We start from the raw sequence: 14,432 nt of genomic DNA, 5'->3' as shown, positions 1-14,432 counted from the left end.
ATTGTGCAGCTTATCTCACTACCTGTAGTTATTTAGGTGAAAGCTCCAAAATGCTTGCCTAATATGTCTGTTTATCCAAAAGGAAGTAAAAAGGGAGAGCTAGAAAGATAGCATTGCATCACATTACATGGCAATGCAATGCACAGTTGCTGAAGTTGAACCAAAATGAGCTTGTAATCTGGCTTCTGCAACTTTGAACATGAAAAATCCAATGAGGAGAAGAAAAGCAAAGCCAAAGAGTCCATCCCAAAATCCGACAAACAAGCAAAATGAACAAAAAACATTGAATTCAATTCTTTCTGATTTTAGAAACTGCATTAAAGAAGGGGTGCACCGGTCCTGGAGATACTGCAATACCAGGTCAATGCGTGGAGTGGACAGAGCAAGCTCTTTTTCCATCTCCCTGTTCTAAAAATCCATTTAATATATGGTCCCCAGATAGGTGACGTATCAGATATTAAACTGATAAGAACAGATACTACACTTGATCTTAGCCAAAAGGCCGAGAAGCGATAACCAGAATTGGTTTCAAACTACGGAGCCACCCAAGGATCCTGAAAAGTCCATTTGTGGAGATGAGCTCCTGGACTCCCGTTAAGAAGACATGTTGTCAACCTCTAGATCCCTTACATGCCTGCACTTTTCGGCTTGCTGCTGCTGCAATCCACGCGTTTTAGATCTGCATAACTCCACCTCTTTAAACACAGCACCTTCACCCCCTGCTGTTCCCACCCGCCTCAACACCGTTGGAAGGGAGGAGAACCAATTAAGGCGGGGGGTGGGGTGGAACGAGCAGCTGTCTACCCTTAGCAGGAGGGCTCCTGATTACATACCTCTCCTGCTGCTGCTGCTGCTGGCTGTTCAGCAGCAGACTGAAGGTGGCTGCTGCTGTGCACAGGTATATAAAGGCTCATAGCCTATTATGACACGCGCAGCCAGCGTTCCATTGCCACATTCCATCTACTGCAGGCAGGATACCTGGCTGGCTGAATGTCGCTGAGAAGCTCACAGAGACCGCCATAAGCAACAGTTTAACAGAATGCCACAGACTAATCAACCAAACTTTTTGGGTTGGGTTCTCTTTTATAGTCTGCAGGCATTAAATGAAAGAAGTCAGTGTTCCAGCAGAAGGAGACAACGTTTCAGAAAAGGCATTGTAGCAAACCAAAAAAGAAATTTTAAGCGCAGCAGAGTAACCAGCGCACATACCTGTTAGCTCAGGTGAGTTTAAAAGGCTGCTGTTGATAACAAGGGCATTTGCTAAATAGATGGTGTGTGTGCAACAATATACTGAAAGGTCAATTATATTGTGCAGCTTATCTCACCACCTGTAGTTATTTAGGTGAAAGCTCCAAAATGCTTGCCTAATATGTCTGTTTATCCAAAAGGAAGTAAAAAGGGAGAGCTAGAAAGATAGCATTGCATCACATTACATGGCAATGCAATGCACAGTTGCTGAAGTTGAACCAAAATGAGCTTGTAATCTGGCTTCTGCAACTTTGAACATGAAAAATCCAATGAGGAGAAGAAAAGCAAAGCCAAAGAGTCCATCCCAAAATCCGACAAACAAGCAAAATGAACAAAAAACATTGAATTCAATTCTTTCTGATTTTAGAAACTGCATTAAAGAAGGGGTGCACCGGTCCTGGAGATACTGCAATACCAGGTCAATGCGTGGAGTGGACAGAGCAAGCTCTTTTTCCATCTCCCTGTTCTAAAAATCCATTTAATATATGGTCCCCAGATAGGGGACGTATCAGATATTAAACTGATAAGAACAGATACTACACTTGATCTTAGCCAAAAGGCCGAGAAGCGATAACCAGAATTGGTTTCAAACTACGGAGCCACCCAAGGATCCTGAAAAGTCCATTTGTGGAGATGAGCTCCTGGACTCCCGTTAAGAAGACATGTTGTCAACCTCTAGATCCCTTACATGCCTGCACTTTTCGGCTTGCTGCTGCTGCAATCCACGCGTTTTAGATCTGCATAACTCCACCTCTTTAAACACAGCACCTTCACCCCCTGCTGTTCCCACCCGCCTCAACACCGTTGGAAGGGAGGAGAACCAATTAAGGCGGGGGGTGGGGTGGAACGAGCAGCTGTCTACCCTTAGCAGGAGGGCTCCTGATTACATACCTCTCCTGCTGCTGCTGCTGCTGGCTGTCCAGCAGCAGACTGAAGGTGGCTGCTGCTGTGCACAGGTATATAAAGGCTCAGAGCCTATTATGACACGCGCAGCCAGCGTTCCATTGCCACATTCCATCTACTGCAGGCAGGATACCTGGCTGGCTGAATGTCGCTGAGAAGCTCACAGAGACCGCCATAAGCAACAGTTTAACAGAATGCCACAGACTAATCAACCAAACTTTTTGGGTTGGGTTCTCTTTTATAGTCTGCAGGCATTAAATGAAAGAAGTCAGTGTTCCAGCAGAAGGAGACAACGTTTCAGAAAAGGCATTGTAGCAAACCAAAAAAGAAATTTTAAGCGCAGCAGAGTAACCAGCGCACATACCTGTTAGCTCAGGTGAGTTTAAAAGGCTGCTGTTGATAACAAGGGCATTTGCTAAATAGATGGTGTGTGTGCAACAATATACTGAAAGGTCAATTATATTGTGCAGCTTATCTCACCACCTGTAGTTATTTAGGTGAAAGCTCCAAAATGCTTGCCTAATATGTCTGTTTATCCAAAAGGAAGTAAAAAGGGAGAGCTAGAAAGATAGCATTGCATCACATTACATGGCAATGCAATGCACAGTTGCTGAAGTTGAACCAAAATGAGCTTGTAATCTGGCTTCTGCAACTTTGAACATGAAAAATCCAATGAGGAGAAGAAAAGCAAAGCCAAAGAGTCCATCCCAAAATCCGACAAACAAGCAAAATGAACAAAAAACATTGAATTCAATTCTTTCTGATTTTAGAAACTGCATTAAAGAAGGGGTGCACCGGTCCTGGAGATACTGCAATACCAGGTCAATGCGTGGAGTGGACAGAGCAAGCTCTTTTTCCATCTCCCTGTTCTAAAAATCCATTTAATATATGGTCCCCAGATAGGGGACGTATCAGATATTAAACTGATAAGAACAGATACTACACTTGATCTTAGCCAAAAGGCCGAGAAGCGATAACCAGAATTGGTTTCAAACTACGGAGCCACCCAAGGATCCTGAAAAGTCCATTTGTGGAGATGAGCTCCTGGACTCCCGTTAAGAAGACATGTTGTCAACCTCTAGATCCCTTACATGCCTGCACTTTTCGGCTTGCTGCTGCTGCAATCCACGCGTTTTAGATCTGCATAACTCCACCTCTTTAAACACAGCACCTTCACCCCCTGCTGTTCCCACCCGCCTCAACACCGTTGGAAGGGAGGAGAACCAATTAAGGCGGGGGGTGGGGTGGAACGAGCAGCTGTCTACCCTTAGCAGGAGGGCTCCTGATTACATACCTCTCCTGCTGCTGCTGCTGCTGGCTGTCCAGCAGCAGACTGAAGGTGGCTGCTGCTGTGCACAGGTATATAAAGGCTCATAGCCTATTATGACACGCGCAGCCAGCGTTCCATTGCCACATTCCATCTACTGCAGGCAGGATACCTGGCTGGCTGAATGTCGCTGAGAAGCTCACAGAGACCGCCATAAGCAACAGTTTAACAGAATGCCACAGACTAATCAACCAAACTTTTTGGGTTGGGTTCTCTTTTATAGTCTGCAGGCATTAAATGAAAGAAGTCAGTGTTCCAGCAGAAGGAGACAACGTTTCAGAAAAGGCATTGTAGCAAACCAAAAAAGAAATTTTAAGCGCAGCAGAGTAACCAGCGCACATACCTGTTAGCTCAGGTGAGTTTAAAAGGCTGCTGTTGATAACAAGGGCATTTGCTAAATAGATGGTGTGTGTGCAACAATATACTGAAAGGTCAATTATATTGTGCAGCTTATCTCACCACCTGTAGTTATTTAGGTGAAAGCTCCAAAATGCTTGCCTAATATGTCTGTTTATCCAAAAGGAAGTAAAAAGGGAGAGCTAGAAAGATAGCATTGCATCACATTACATGGCAATGCAATGCACAGTTGCTGAAGTTGAACCAAAATGAGCTTGTAATCTGGCTTCTGCAACTTTGAACATGAAAAATCCAATGAGGAGAAGAAAAGCAAAGCCAAAGAGTCCATCCCAAAATCCGACAAACAAGCAAAATGAACAAAAAACATTGAATTCAATTCTTTCTGATTTTAGAAACTGCATTAAAGAAGGGGTGCACCGGTCCTGGAGATACTGCAATACCAGGTCAATGCGTGGAGTGGACAGAGCAAGCTCTTTTTCCATCTCCCTGTTCTAAAAATCCATTTAATATATGGTCCCCAGATAGGGGACGTATCAGATATTAAACTGATAAGAACAGATACTACACTTGATCTTAGCCAAAAGGCCGAGAAGCGATAACCAGAATTGGTTTCAAACTACGGAGCCACCCAAGGATCCTGAAAAGTCCATTTGTGGAGATGAGCTCCTGGACTCCCGTTAAGAAGACATGTTGTCAACCTCTAGATCCCTTACATGCCTGCACTTTTCGGCTTGCTGCTGCTGCAATCCACGCGTTTTAGATCTGCATAACTCCACCTCTTTAAACACAGCACCTTCACCCCCTGCTGTTCCCACCCGCCTCAACACCGTTGGAAGGGAGGAGAACCAATTAAGGCGGGGGGTGGGGTGGAACGAGCAGCTGTCTACCCTTAGCAGGAGGGCTCCTGATTACATACCTCTCCTGCTGCTGCTGCTGCTGGCTGTCCAGCAGCAGACTGAAGGTGGCTGCTGCTGTGCACAGGTATATAAAGGCTCAGAGCCTATTATGACACGCGCAGCCAGCGTTCCATTGCCACATTCCATCTACTGCAGGCAGGATACCTGGCTGGCTGAATGTCGCTGAGAAGCTCACAGAGACCGCCATAAGCAACAGTTTAACAGAATGCCACAGACTAATCAACCAAACTTTTTGGGTTGGGTTCTCTTTTATAGTCTGCAGGCATTAAATGAAAGAAGTCAGTGTTCCAGCAGAAGGAGACAACGTTTCAGAAAAGGCATTGTAGCAAACCAAAAAAGAAATTTTAAGCGCAGCAGAGTAACCAGCGCACATACCTGTTAGCTCAGGTGAGTTTAAAAGGCTGCTGTTGATAACAAGGGCATTTGCTAAATAGATGGTGTGTGTGCAACAATATACTGAAAGGTCAATTATATTGTGCAGCTTATCTCACCACCTGTAGTTATTTAGGTGAAAGCTCCAAAATGCTTGCCTAATATGTCTGTTTATCCAAAAGGAAGTAAAAAGGGAGAGCTAGAAAGATAGCATTGCATCACATTACATGGCAATGCAATGCACAGTTGCTGAAGTTGAACCAAAATGAGCTTGTAATCTGGCTTCTGCAACTTTGAACATGAAAAATCCAATGAGGAGAAGAAAAGCAAAGCCAAAGAGTCCATCCCAAAATCCGACAAACAAGCAAAATGAACAAAAAACATTGAATTCAATTCTTTCTGATTTTAGAAACTGCATTAAAGAAGGGGTGCACCGGTCCTGGAGATACTGCAATACCAGGTCAATGCGTGGAGTGGACAGAGCAAGCTCTTTTTCCATCTCCCTGTTCTAAAAATCCATTTAATATATGGTCCCCAGATAGGGGACGTATCAGATATTAAACTGATAAGAACAGATACTACACTTGATCTTAGCCAAAAGGCCGAGAAGCGATAACCAGAATTGGTTTCAAACTACGGAGCCACCCAAGGATCCTGAAAAGTCCATTTGTGGAGATGAGCTCCTGGACTCCCGTTAAGAAGACATGTTGTCAACCTCTAGATCCCTTACATGCCTGCACTTTTCGGCTTGCTGCTGCTGCAATCCACGCGTTTTAGATCTGCATAACTCCACCTCTTTAAACACAGCACCTTCACCCCCTGCTGTTCCCACCCGCCTCAACACCGTTGGAAGGGAGGAGAACCAATTAAGGCGGGGGGTGGGGTGGAACGAGCAGCTGTCTACCCTTAACAGGAGGGCTCCTGATTACATACCTCTCCTGCTGCTGCTGCTGCTGGCTGTCCAGCAGCAGACTGAAGGTGGCTGCTGCTGTGCACAGGTATATAAAGGCTCAGAGCCTATTATGACACGCGCAGCCAGCGTTCCATTGCCACATTCCATCTACTGCAGGCAGGATACCTGGCTGGCTGAATGTCGCTGAGAAGCTCACAGAGACCGCCATAAGCAACAGTTTAACAGAATGCCACAGACTAATCAACCAAACTTTTTGGGTTGGGTTCTCTTTTATAGTCTGCAGGCATTAAATGAAAGAAGTCAGTGTTCCAGCAGAAGGAGACAACGTTTCAGAAAAGGCATTGTAGCAAACCAAAAAAGAAATTTTAAGCGCAGCAGAGTAACCAGCGCACATACCTGTTAGCTCAGGTGAGTTTAAAAGGCTGCTGTTGATAACAAGGGCATTTGCTAAATAGATGGTGTGTGTGCAACAATATACTGAAAGGTCAATTATATTGTGCAGCTTATCTCACCACCTGTAGTTATTTAGGTGAAAGCTCCAAAATGCTTGCCTAATATGTCTGTTTATCCAAAAGGAAGTAAAAAGGGAGAGCTAGAAAGATAGCATTGCATCACATTACATGGCAATGCAATGCACAGTTGCTGAAGTTGAACCAAAATGAGCTTGTAATCTGGCTTCTGCAACTTTGAACATGAAAAATCCAATGAGGAGAAGAAAAGCAAAGCCAAAGAGTCCATCCCAAAATCCGACAAACAAGCAAAATGAACAAAAAACATTGAATTCAATTCTTTCTGATTTTAGAAACTGCATTAAAGAAGGGGTGGACCGGTCCTGGAGATACTGCAATACCAGGTCAATGCGTGGAGTGGACAGAGCAAGCTCTTTTTCCATCTCCCTGTTCTAAAAATCCATTTAATATATGGTCCCCAGATAGGGGACGTATCAGATATTAAACTGATAAGAACAGATACTACACTTGATCTTAGCCAAAAGGCCGAGAAGCGATAACCAGAATTGGTTTCAAACTACGGAGCCACCCAAGGATCCTGAAAAGTCCATTTGTGGAGATGAGCTCCTGGACTCCCGTTAAGAAGACATGTTGTCAACCTCTAGATCCCTTACATGCCTGCACTTTTCGGCTTGCTGCTGCTGCAATCCACGCGTTTTAGATCTGCATAACTCCACCTCTTTAAACACAGCACCTTCACCCCCTGCTGTTCCCACCCGCCTCAACACCGTTGGAAGGGAGGAGAACCAATTAAGGCGGGGGGTGGGGTGGAACGAGCAGCTGTCTACCCTTAGCAGGAGGGCTCCTGATTACATACCTCTCCTGCTGCTGCTGCTGCTGGCTGTCCAGCAGCAGACTGAAGGTGGCTGCTGCTGTGCACAGGTATATAAAGGCTCAGAGCCTATTATGACACGCGCAGCCAGCGTTCCATTGCCACATTCCATCTACTGCAGGCAGGATACCTGGCTGGCTGAATGTCGCTGAGAAGCTCACAGAGACCGCCATAAGCAACAGTTTAACAGAATGCCACAGACTAATCAACCAAACTTTTTGGGTTGGGTTCTCTTTTATAGTCTGCAGGCATTAAATGAAAGAAGTCAGTGTTCCAGCAGAAGGAGACAACGTTTCAGAAAAGGCATTGTAGCAAACCAAAAAAGAAATTTTAAGCGCAGCAGAGTAACCAGCGCACATACCTGTTAGCTCAGGTGAGTTTAAAAGGCTGCTGTTGATAACAAGGGCATTTGCTAAATAGATGGTGTGTGTGCAACAATATACTGAAAGGTCAATTATATTGTGCAGCTTATCTCACCACCTGTAGTTATTTAGGTGAAAGCTCCAAAATGCTTGCCTAATATGTCTGTTTATCCAAAAGGAAGTAAAAAGGGAGAGCTAGAAAGATAGCATTGCATCACATTACATGGCAATGCAATGCACAGTTGCTGAAGTTGAACCAAAATGAGCTTGTAATCTGGCTTCTGCAACTTTGAACATGAAAAATCCAATGAGGAGAAGAAAAGCAAAGCCAAAGAGTCCATCCCAAAATCCGACAAACAAGCAAAATGAACAAAAAACATTGAATTCAATTCTTTCTGATTTTAGAAACTGCATTAAAGAAGGGGTGCACCGGTCCTGGAGATACTGCAATACCAGGTCAATGCGTGGAGTGGACAGAGCAAGCTCTTTTTCCATCTCCCTGTTCTAAAAATCCATTTAATATATGGTCCCCAGATAGGGGACGTATCAGATATTAAACTGATAAGAACAGATACTACACTTGATCTTAGCCAAAAGGCCGAGAAGCGATAACCAGAATTGGTTTCAAACTACGGAGCCACCCAAGGATCCTGAAAAGTCCATTTGTGGAGATGAGCTCCTGGACTCCCGTTAAGAAGACATGTTGTCAACCTCTAGATCCCTTACATGCCTGCACTTTTCGGCTTGCTGCTGCTGCAATCCACGCGTTTTAGATCTGCATAACTCCACCTCTTTAAACACAGCACCTTCACCCCCTGCTGTTCCCACCCGCCTCAACACCGTTGGAAGGGAGGAGAACCAATTAAGGCGGGGGGTGGGGTGGAACGAGCAGCTGTCTACCCTTAGCAGGAGGGCTCCTGATTACATACCTCTCCTGCTGCTGCTGCTGCTGGCTGTCCAGCAGCAGACTGAAGGTGGCTGCTGCTGTGCACAGGTATATAAAGGCTCAGAGCCTATTATGACACGCGCAGCCAGCGTTCCATTGCCACATTCCATCTACTGCAGGCAGGATACCTGGCTGGCTGAATGTCGCTGAGAAGCTCACAGAGACCGCCATAAGCAACAGTTTAACAGAATGCCACAGACTAATCAACCAAACTTTTTGGGTTGGGTTCTCTTTTATAGTCTGCAGGCATTAAATGAAAGAAGTCAGTGTTCCAGCAGAAGGAGACAACGTTTCAGAAAAGGCATTGTAGCAAACCAAAAAAGAAATTTTAAGCGCAGCAGAGTAACCAGCGCACATACCTGTTAGCTCAGGTGAGTTTAAAAGGCTGCTGTTGATAACAAGGGCATTTGCTAAATAGATGGTGTGTGTGCAACAATATACTGAAAGGTCAATTATATTGTGCAGCTTATCTCACCACCTGTAGTTATTTAGGTGAAAGCTCCAAAATGCTTGCCTAATATGTCTGTTTATCCAAAAGGAAGTAAAAAGGGAGAGCTAGAAAGATAGCATTGCATCACATTACATGGCAATGCAATGCACAGTTGCTGAAGTTGAACCAAAATGAGCTTGTAATCTGGCTTCTGCAACTTTGAACATGAAAAATCCAATGAGGAGAAGAAAAGCAAAGCCAAAGAGTCCATCCCAAAATCCGACAAACAAGCAAAATGAACAAAAAACATTGAATTCAATTCTTTCTGATTTTAGAAACTGCATTAAAGAAGGGGTGCACCGGTCCTGGAGATACTGCAATACCAGGTCAATGCGTGGAGTGGACAGAGCAAGCTCTTTTTCCATCTCCCTGTTCTAAAAATCCATTTAATATATGGTCCCCAGATAGGGGACGTATCAGATATTAAACTGATAAGAACAGATACTACACTTGATCTTAGCCAAAAGGCCGAGAAGCGATAACCAGAATTGGTTTCAAACTACGGAGCCACCCAAGGATCCTGAAAAGTCCATTTGTGGAGATGAGCTCCTGGACTCCCGTTAAGAAGACATGTTGTCAACCTCTAGATCCCTTACATGCCTGCACTTTTCGGCTTGCTGCTGCTGCAATCCACGCGTTTTAGATCTGCATAACTCCACCTCTTTAAACACAGCACCTTCACCCCCTGCTGTTCCCACCCGCCTCAACACCGTTGGAAGGGAGGAGAACCAATTAAGGCGGGGGGTGGGGTGGAACGAGCAGCTGTCTACCCTTAGCAGGAGGGCTCCTGATTACATACCTCTCCTGCTGCTGCTGCTGCTGGCTGTCCAGCAGCAGACTGAAGGTGGCTGCTGCTGTGCACAGGTATATAAAGGCTCAGAGCCTATTATGACACGCGCAGCCAGCGTTCCATTGCCACATTCCATCTACTGCAGGCAGGATACCTGGCTGGCTGAATGTCGCTGAGAAGCTCACAGAGACCGCCATAAGCAACAGTTTAACAGAATGCCACAGACTAATCAACCAAACTTTTTGGGTTGGGTTCTCTTTTATAGTCTGCAGGCATTAAATGAAAGAAGTCAGTGTTCCAGCAGAAGGAGACAACGTTTCAGAAAAGGCATTGTAGCAAACCAAAAAAGAAATTTTAAGCGCAGCAGAGTAACCAGCGCACATACCTGTTAGCTCAGGTGAGTTTAAAAGGCTGCTGTTGATAACAAGGGCATTTGCTAAATAGATGGTGTGTGTGCAACAATATACTGAAAGGTCAATTATATTGTGCAGCTTATCTCACCACCTGTAGTTATTTAGGTGAAAGCTCCAAAATGCTTGCCTAATATGTCTGTTTATCCAAAAGGAAGTAAAAAGGGAGAGCTAGAAAGATAGCATTGCATCACATTACATGGCAATGCAATGCACAGTTGCTGAAGTTGAACCAAAATGAGCTTGTAATCTGGCTTCTGCAACTTTGAACATGAAAAATCCAATGAGGAGAAGAAAAGCAAAGCCAAAGAGTCCATCCCAAAATCCGACAAACAAGCAAAATGAACAAAAAACATTGAATTCAATTCTTTCTGATTTTAGAAACTGCATTAAAGAAGGGGTGCACCGGTCCTGGAGATACTGCAATACCAGGTCAATGCGTGGAGTGGACAGAGCAAGCTCTTTTTCCATCTCCCTGTTCTAAAAATCCATTTAATATATGGTCCCCAGATAGGGGACGTATCAGATATTAAACTGATAAGAACAGATACTACACTTGATCTTAGCCAAAAGGCCGAGAAGCGATAACCAGAATTGGTTTCAAACTACGGAGCCACCCAAGGATCCTGAAAAGTCCATTTGTGGAGATGAGCTCCTGGACTCCCGTTAAGAAGACATGTTGTCAACCTCTAGATCCCTTACATGCCTGCACTTTTCGGCTTGCTGCTGCTTGCAATCCACGCGTTTTAGATCTGCATAACTCCACCTCTTTAAACACAGCACCTTCACCCCCTGCTGTTCCCACCCGCCTCAACACCGTTGGAAGGGAGGAGAACCAATTAAGGCGGGGGGTGGGGTGGAACGAGCAGCTGTCTACCCTTAGCAGGAGGGCTCCTGATTACATACCTCTCCTGCTGCTGCTGCTGCTGGCTGTCCAGCAGCAGACTGAAGGTGGCTGCTGCTGTGCACAGGTATATAAAGGCTCAGAGCCTATTATGACACGCGCAGCCAGCGTTCCATTGCCACATTCCATCTACTGCAGGCAGGATACCTGGCTGGCTGAATGTCGCTGAGAAGCTCACAGAGACCGCCATAAGCAACAGTTTAACAGAATGCCACAGACTAATCAACCAAACTTTTTGGGTTGGGTTCTCTTTTATAGTCTGCAGGCATTAAATGAAAGAAGTCAGTGTTCCAGCAGAAGGAGACAACGTTTCAGAAAAGGCATTGTAGCAAACCAAAAAAGAAATTTTAAGCGCAGCAGAGTAACCAGCGCACATACCTGTTAGCTCAGGTGAGTTTAAAAGGCTGCTGTTGATAACAAGGGCATTTGCTAAATAGATGGTGTGTGTGCAACAATATACTGAAAGGTCAATTATATTGTGCAGCTTATCTCACCACCTGTAGTTATTTAGGTGAAAGCTCCAAAATGCTTGCCTAATATGTCTGTTTATCCAAAAGGAAGTAAAAAGGGAGAGCTAGAAAGATAGCATTGCATCACATTACATGGCAATGCAATGCACAGTTGCTGAAGTTGAACCAAAATGAGCTTGTAATCTGGCTTCTGCAACTTTGAACATGAAAAATCCAATGAGGAGAAGAAAAGCAAAGCCAAAGAGTCCATCCCAAAATCCGACAAACAAGCAAAATGAACAAAAAACATTGAATTCAATTCTTTCTGATTTTAGAAACTGCATTAAAGAAGGGGTGCACCGGTCCTGGAGATACTGCAATACCAGGTCAATGCGTGGAGTGGACAGAGCAAGCTCTTTTTCCATCTCCCTGTTCTAAAAATCCATTTAATATATGGTCCCCAGATAGGGGACGTATCAGATATTAAACTGATAAGAACAGATACTACACTTGATCTTAGCCAAAAGGCCGAGAAGCGATAACCAGAATTGGTTTCAAACTACGGAGCCACCCAAGGATCCTGAAAAGTCCATTTGTGGAGATGAGCTCCTGGACTCCCGTTAAGAAGACATGTTGTCAACCTCTAGATCCCTTACATGCCTGCACTTTTCGGCTTGCTGCTGCTGCAATCCACGCGTTTTAGATCTGCATAACTCCACCTCTTTAAACACAGCACCTTCACCCCCTGCTGTTCCCACCCGCCTCAACACCGTTGGAAGGGAGGAGAACCAATTAAGGCGGGGGGTGGGGTGGAACGAGCAGCTGTCTACCCTTAGCAGGAGGGCTCCTGATTACATACCTCTCCTGCTGCTGCTGCTGCTGGCTGTCCAGCAGCAGACTGAAGGTGGCTGCTGCTGTGCACAGGTATATAAAGGCTCAGAGCCTATTATGACACGCGCAGCCAGCGTTCCATTGCCACATTCCATCTACTGCAGGCAGGATACCTGGCTGGCTGAATGTCGCTGAGAAGCTCACAGAGACCGCCATAAGCAACAGTTTAACAGAATGCCACAGACTAATCAACCAAACTTTTTGGGTTGGGTTCTCTTTTATAGTCTGCAGGCATTAAATGAAAGAAGTCAGTGTTCCAGCAGAAGGAGACAACGTTTCAGAAAAGGCATTGTAGCAAACCAAAAAAGAAATTTTAAGCGCAGCAGAGTAACCAGCGCACATACCTGTTAGCTCAGGTGAGTTTAAAAGGCTGCTGTTGATAACAAGGGCATTTGCTAAATAGATGGTGTGTGTGCAACAATATACTGAAAGGTCAATTATATTGTGCAGCTTATCTCACCACCTGTAGTTATTTAGGTGAAAGCTCCAAAATGCTTGCCTAATATGTCTGTTTATCCAAAAGGAAGTAAAAAAGGAGAGCTAGAAAGATAGCATTGCATCACATTACATGGCAATGCAATGCACAGTTGCTGAAGTTGAACCAAAATGAGCTTGTAATCTGGCTTCTGCAACTTTGAACATGAAAAATCCAATGAGGAGAAGAAAAGCAAAGCCAAAGAGTCCATCCCAAAATCCGACAAACAAGCAAAATGAACAAAAAACATTGAATTCAATTCTTTCTGATTTTAGAAACTGCATTAAAGAAGGGGTGCACCGGTCCTGGAGATACTGCAATACCAGGTCAATGCGTGGAGTGGACAGAGCAAGCTCTTTTTCCATCTCCCTGTTCTAAAAATCCATTTAATATATGGTCCCCAGATAGGGGACGTATCAGATATTAAACTGATAAGAACAGATACTACACTTGATCTTAGCCAAAAGGCCGAGAAGCGATAACCAGAATTGGTTTCAAACTACGGAGCCACCCAAGGATCCTGAAAAGTCCATTTGTGGAGATGAGCTCCTGGACTCCCGTTAAGAAGACATGTTGTCAACCTCTAGATCCCTTACATGCCTGCACTTTTCGGCTTGCTGCTGCTGCAATCCACGCGTTTTAGATCTGCATAACTCCACCTCTTTAAACACAGCACCTTCACCCCCTGCTGTTCCCACCCGCCTCAACACCGTTGGAAGGGAGGAGAACCAATTAAGGCGGGGGGTGGGGTGGAACGAGCAGCTGTCTACCCTTAGCAGGAGGGCTCCTGATTACATACCTCTCCTGCTGCTGCTGCTGCTGGCTGTCCAGCAGCAGACTGAAGGTGGCTGCTGCTGTGCACAGGTATATAAAGGCTCAGAGCCTATTATGACACGCGCAGCCAGCGTTCCATTGCCACATTCCATCTACTGCAGGCAGGATACCTGGCTGGCTGAATGTCGCTGAGAAGCTCACAGAGACCGCCATAAGCAACAGTTTAACAGAATGCCACAGACTAATCAACCAAACTTTTTGGGTTGGGTTCTCTTTTATAGTCTGCAGGCATTAAATGAAAGAAGTCAGTGTTCCAGCAGAAGGAGACAACGTTTCAGAAAAGGCATTGTAGCAAACCAAAAAAGAAATTTTAAGCGCAGCAGAGTAACCAGCGCACATACCTGTTAGCTCAGGTGAGTTTAAAAGGCTGCTGTTGATAACAAGGGCATTTGCTAAATAGATGGTGTGTGTGCAACAATATACTGAAAGGTCAATTATATTGTGCAGCTTATCTCACCACCTGTAGTTATTTAGGTGAAAGCTCCAAAATGCTTGCCTAATAT

The 14,432-nt window shown here is 44.9% G+C and overlaps 11 non-coding genes across 11 annotated transcripts; all 11 read right to left on the bottom strand.

Moving 5' to 3' along the window:
* Nucleotides 1-323: 323 nt before the first annotated feature.
* On the bottom strand, nucleotides 324-514 carry LOC141149977 (U2 spliceosomal RNA). Its single transcript, XR_012246252.1, has one exon. It is a non-coding gene; the product is annotated as a U2 spliceosomal RNA (small nuclear RNA).
* Nucleotides 515-1,629: 1,115 nt separating this feature from the next.
* Nucleotides 1,630-1,820, bottom strand: LOC141274249 (U2 spliceosomal RNA). The gene has a single exon (XR_012322533.1). It is a non-coding gene; the product is annotated as a U2 spliceosomal RNA (small nuclear RNA).
* Nucleotides 1,821-2,935: 1,115 nt separating this feature from the next.
* Nucleotides 2,936-3,126, bottom strand: LOC141274248 (U2 spliceosomal RNA). Its single transcript, XR_012322532.1, has one exon. It is a non-coding gene; the product is annotated as a U2 spliceosomal RNA (small nuclear RNA).
* A 1,115-nt stretch (nucleotides 3,127-4,241) lies between these two features.
* On the bottom strand, nucleotides 4,242-4,432 carry LOC141274247 (U2 spliceosomal RNA). Its single transcript, XR_012322531.1, has one exon. It is a non-coding gene; the product is annotated as a U2 spliceosomal RNA (small nuclear RNA).
* A 1,115-nt stretch (nucleotides 4,433-5,547) lies between these two features.
* On the bottom strand, nucleotides 5,548-5,738 carry LOC141274246 (U2 spliceosomal RNA). Its single transcript, XR_012322530.1, has one exon. It is a non-coding gene; the product is annotated as a U2 spliceosomal RNA (small nuclear RNA).
* A 1,115-nt stretch (nucleotides 5,739-6,853) lies between these two features.
* LOC141149973 (U2 spliceosomal RNA) lies at nucleotides 6,854-7,044 on the bottom strand. The gene has a single exon (XR_012246248.1). It is a non-coding gene; the product is annotated as a U2 spliceosomal RNA (small nuclear RNA).
* Nucleotides 7,045-8,159: 1,115 nt separating this feature from the next.
* LOC141274245 (U2 spliceosomal RNA) lies at nucleotides 8,160-8,350 on the bottom strand. The gene has a single exon (XR_012322529.1). It is a non-coding gene; the product is annotated as a U2 spliceosomal RNA (small nuclear RNA).
* Nucleotides 8,351-9,465: 1,115 nt separating this feature from the next.
* On the bottom strand, nucleotides 9,466-9,656 carry LOC141274243 (U2 spliceosomal RNA). The gene has a single exon (XR_012322527.1). It is a non-coding gene; the product is annotated as a U2 spliceosomal RNA (small nuclear RNA).
* Nucleotides 9,657-10,771: 1,115 nt separating this feature from the next.
* LOC141274242 (U2 spliceosomal RNA) lies at nucleotides 10,772-10,962 on the bottom strand. The gene has a single exon (XR_012322526.1). It is a non-coding gene; the product is annotated as a U2 spliceosomal RNA (small nuclear RNA).
* A 1,116-nt stretch (nucleotides 10,963-12,078) lies between these two features.
* On the bottom strand, nucleotides 12,079-12,269 carry LOC141274241 (U2 spliceosomal RNA). Its single transcript, XR_012322525.1, has one exon. It is a non-coding gene; the product is annotated as a U2 spliceosomal RNA (small nuclear RNA).
* A 1,115-nt stretch (nucleotides 12,270-13,384) lies between these two features.
* LOC141274240 (U2 spliceosomal RNA) lies at nucleotides 13,385-13,575 on the bottom strand. The gene has a single exon (XR_012322524.1). It is a non-coding gene; the product is annotated as a U2 spliceosomal RNA (small nuclear RNA).
* Between the last annotated feature and the right edge of the window lie 857 nt (nucleotides 13,576-14,432).

Source organism: Phyllobates terribilis, unplaced genomic scaffold (assembly GCF_046119375.1).
Source record: "Phyllobates terribilis strain yellow unplaced genomic scaffold, ASM4611937v1 Scaffold_5__5_contigs__length_657084704, whole genome shotgun sequence".
NCBI lineage: Eukaryota > Metazoa > Chordata > Amphibia > Anura > Dendrobatidae > Phyllobates > Phyllobates terribilis.
The sequence above is the reverse complement of the archived record's forward strand: the minus strand, read 5'-3'. Positions and strand labels throughout refer to the sequence as shown.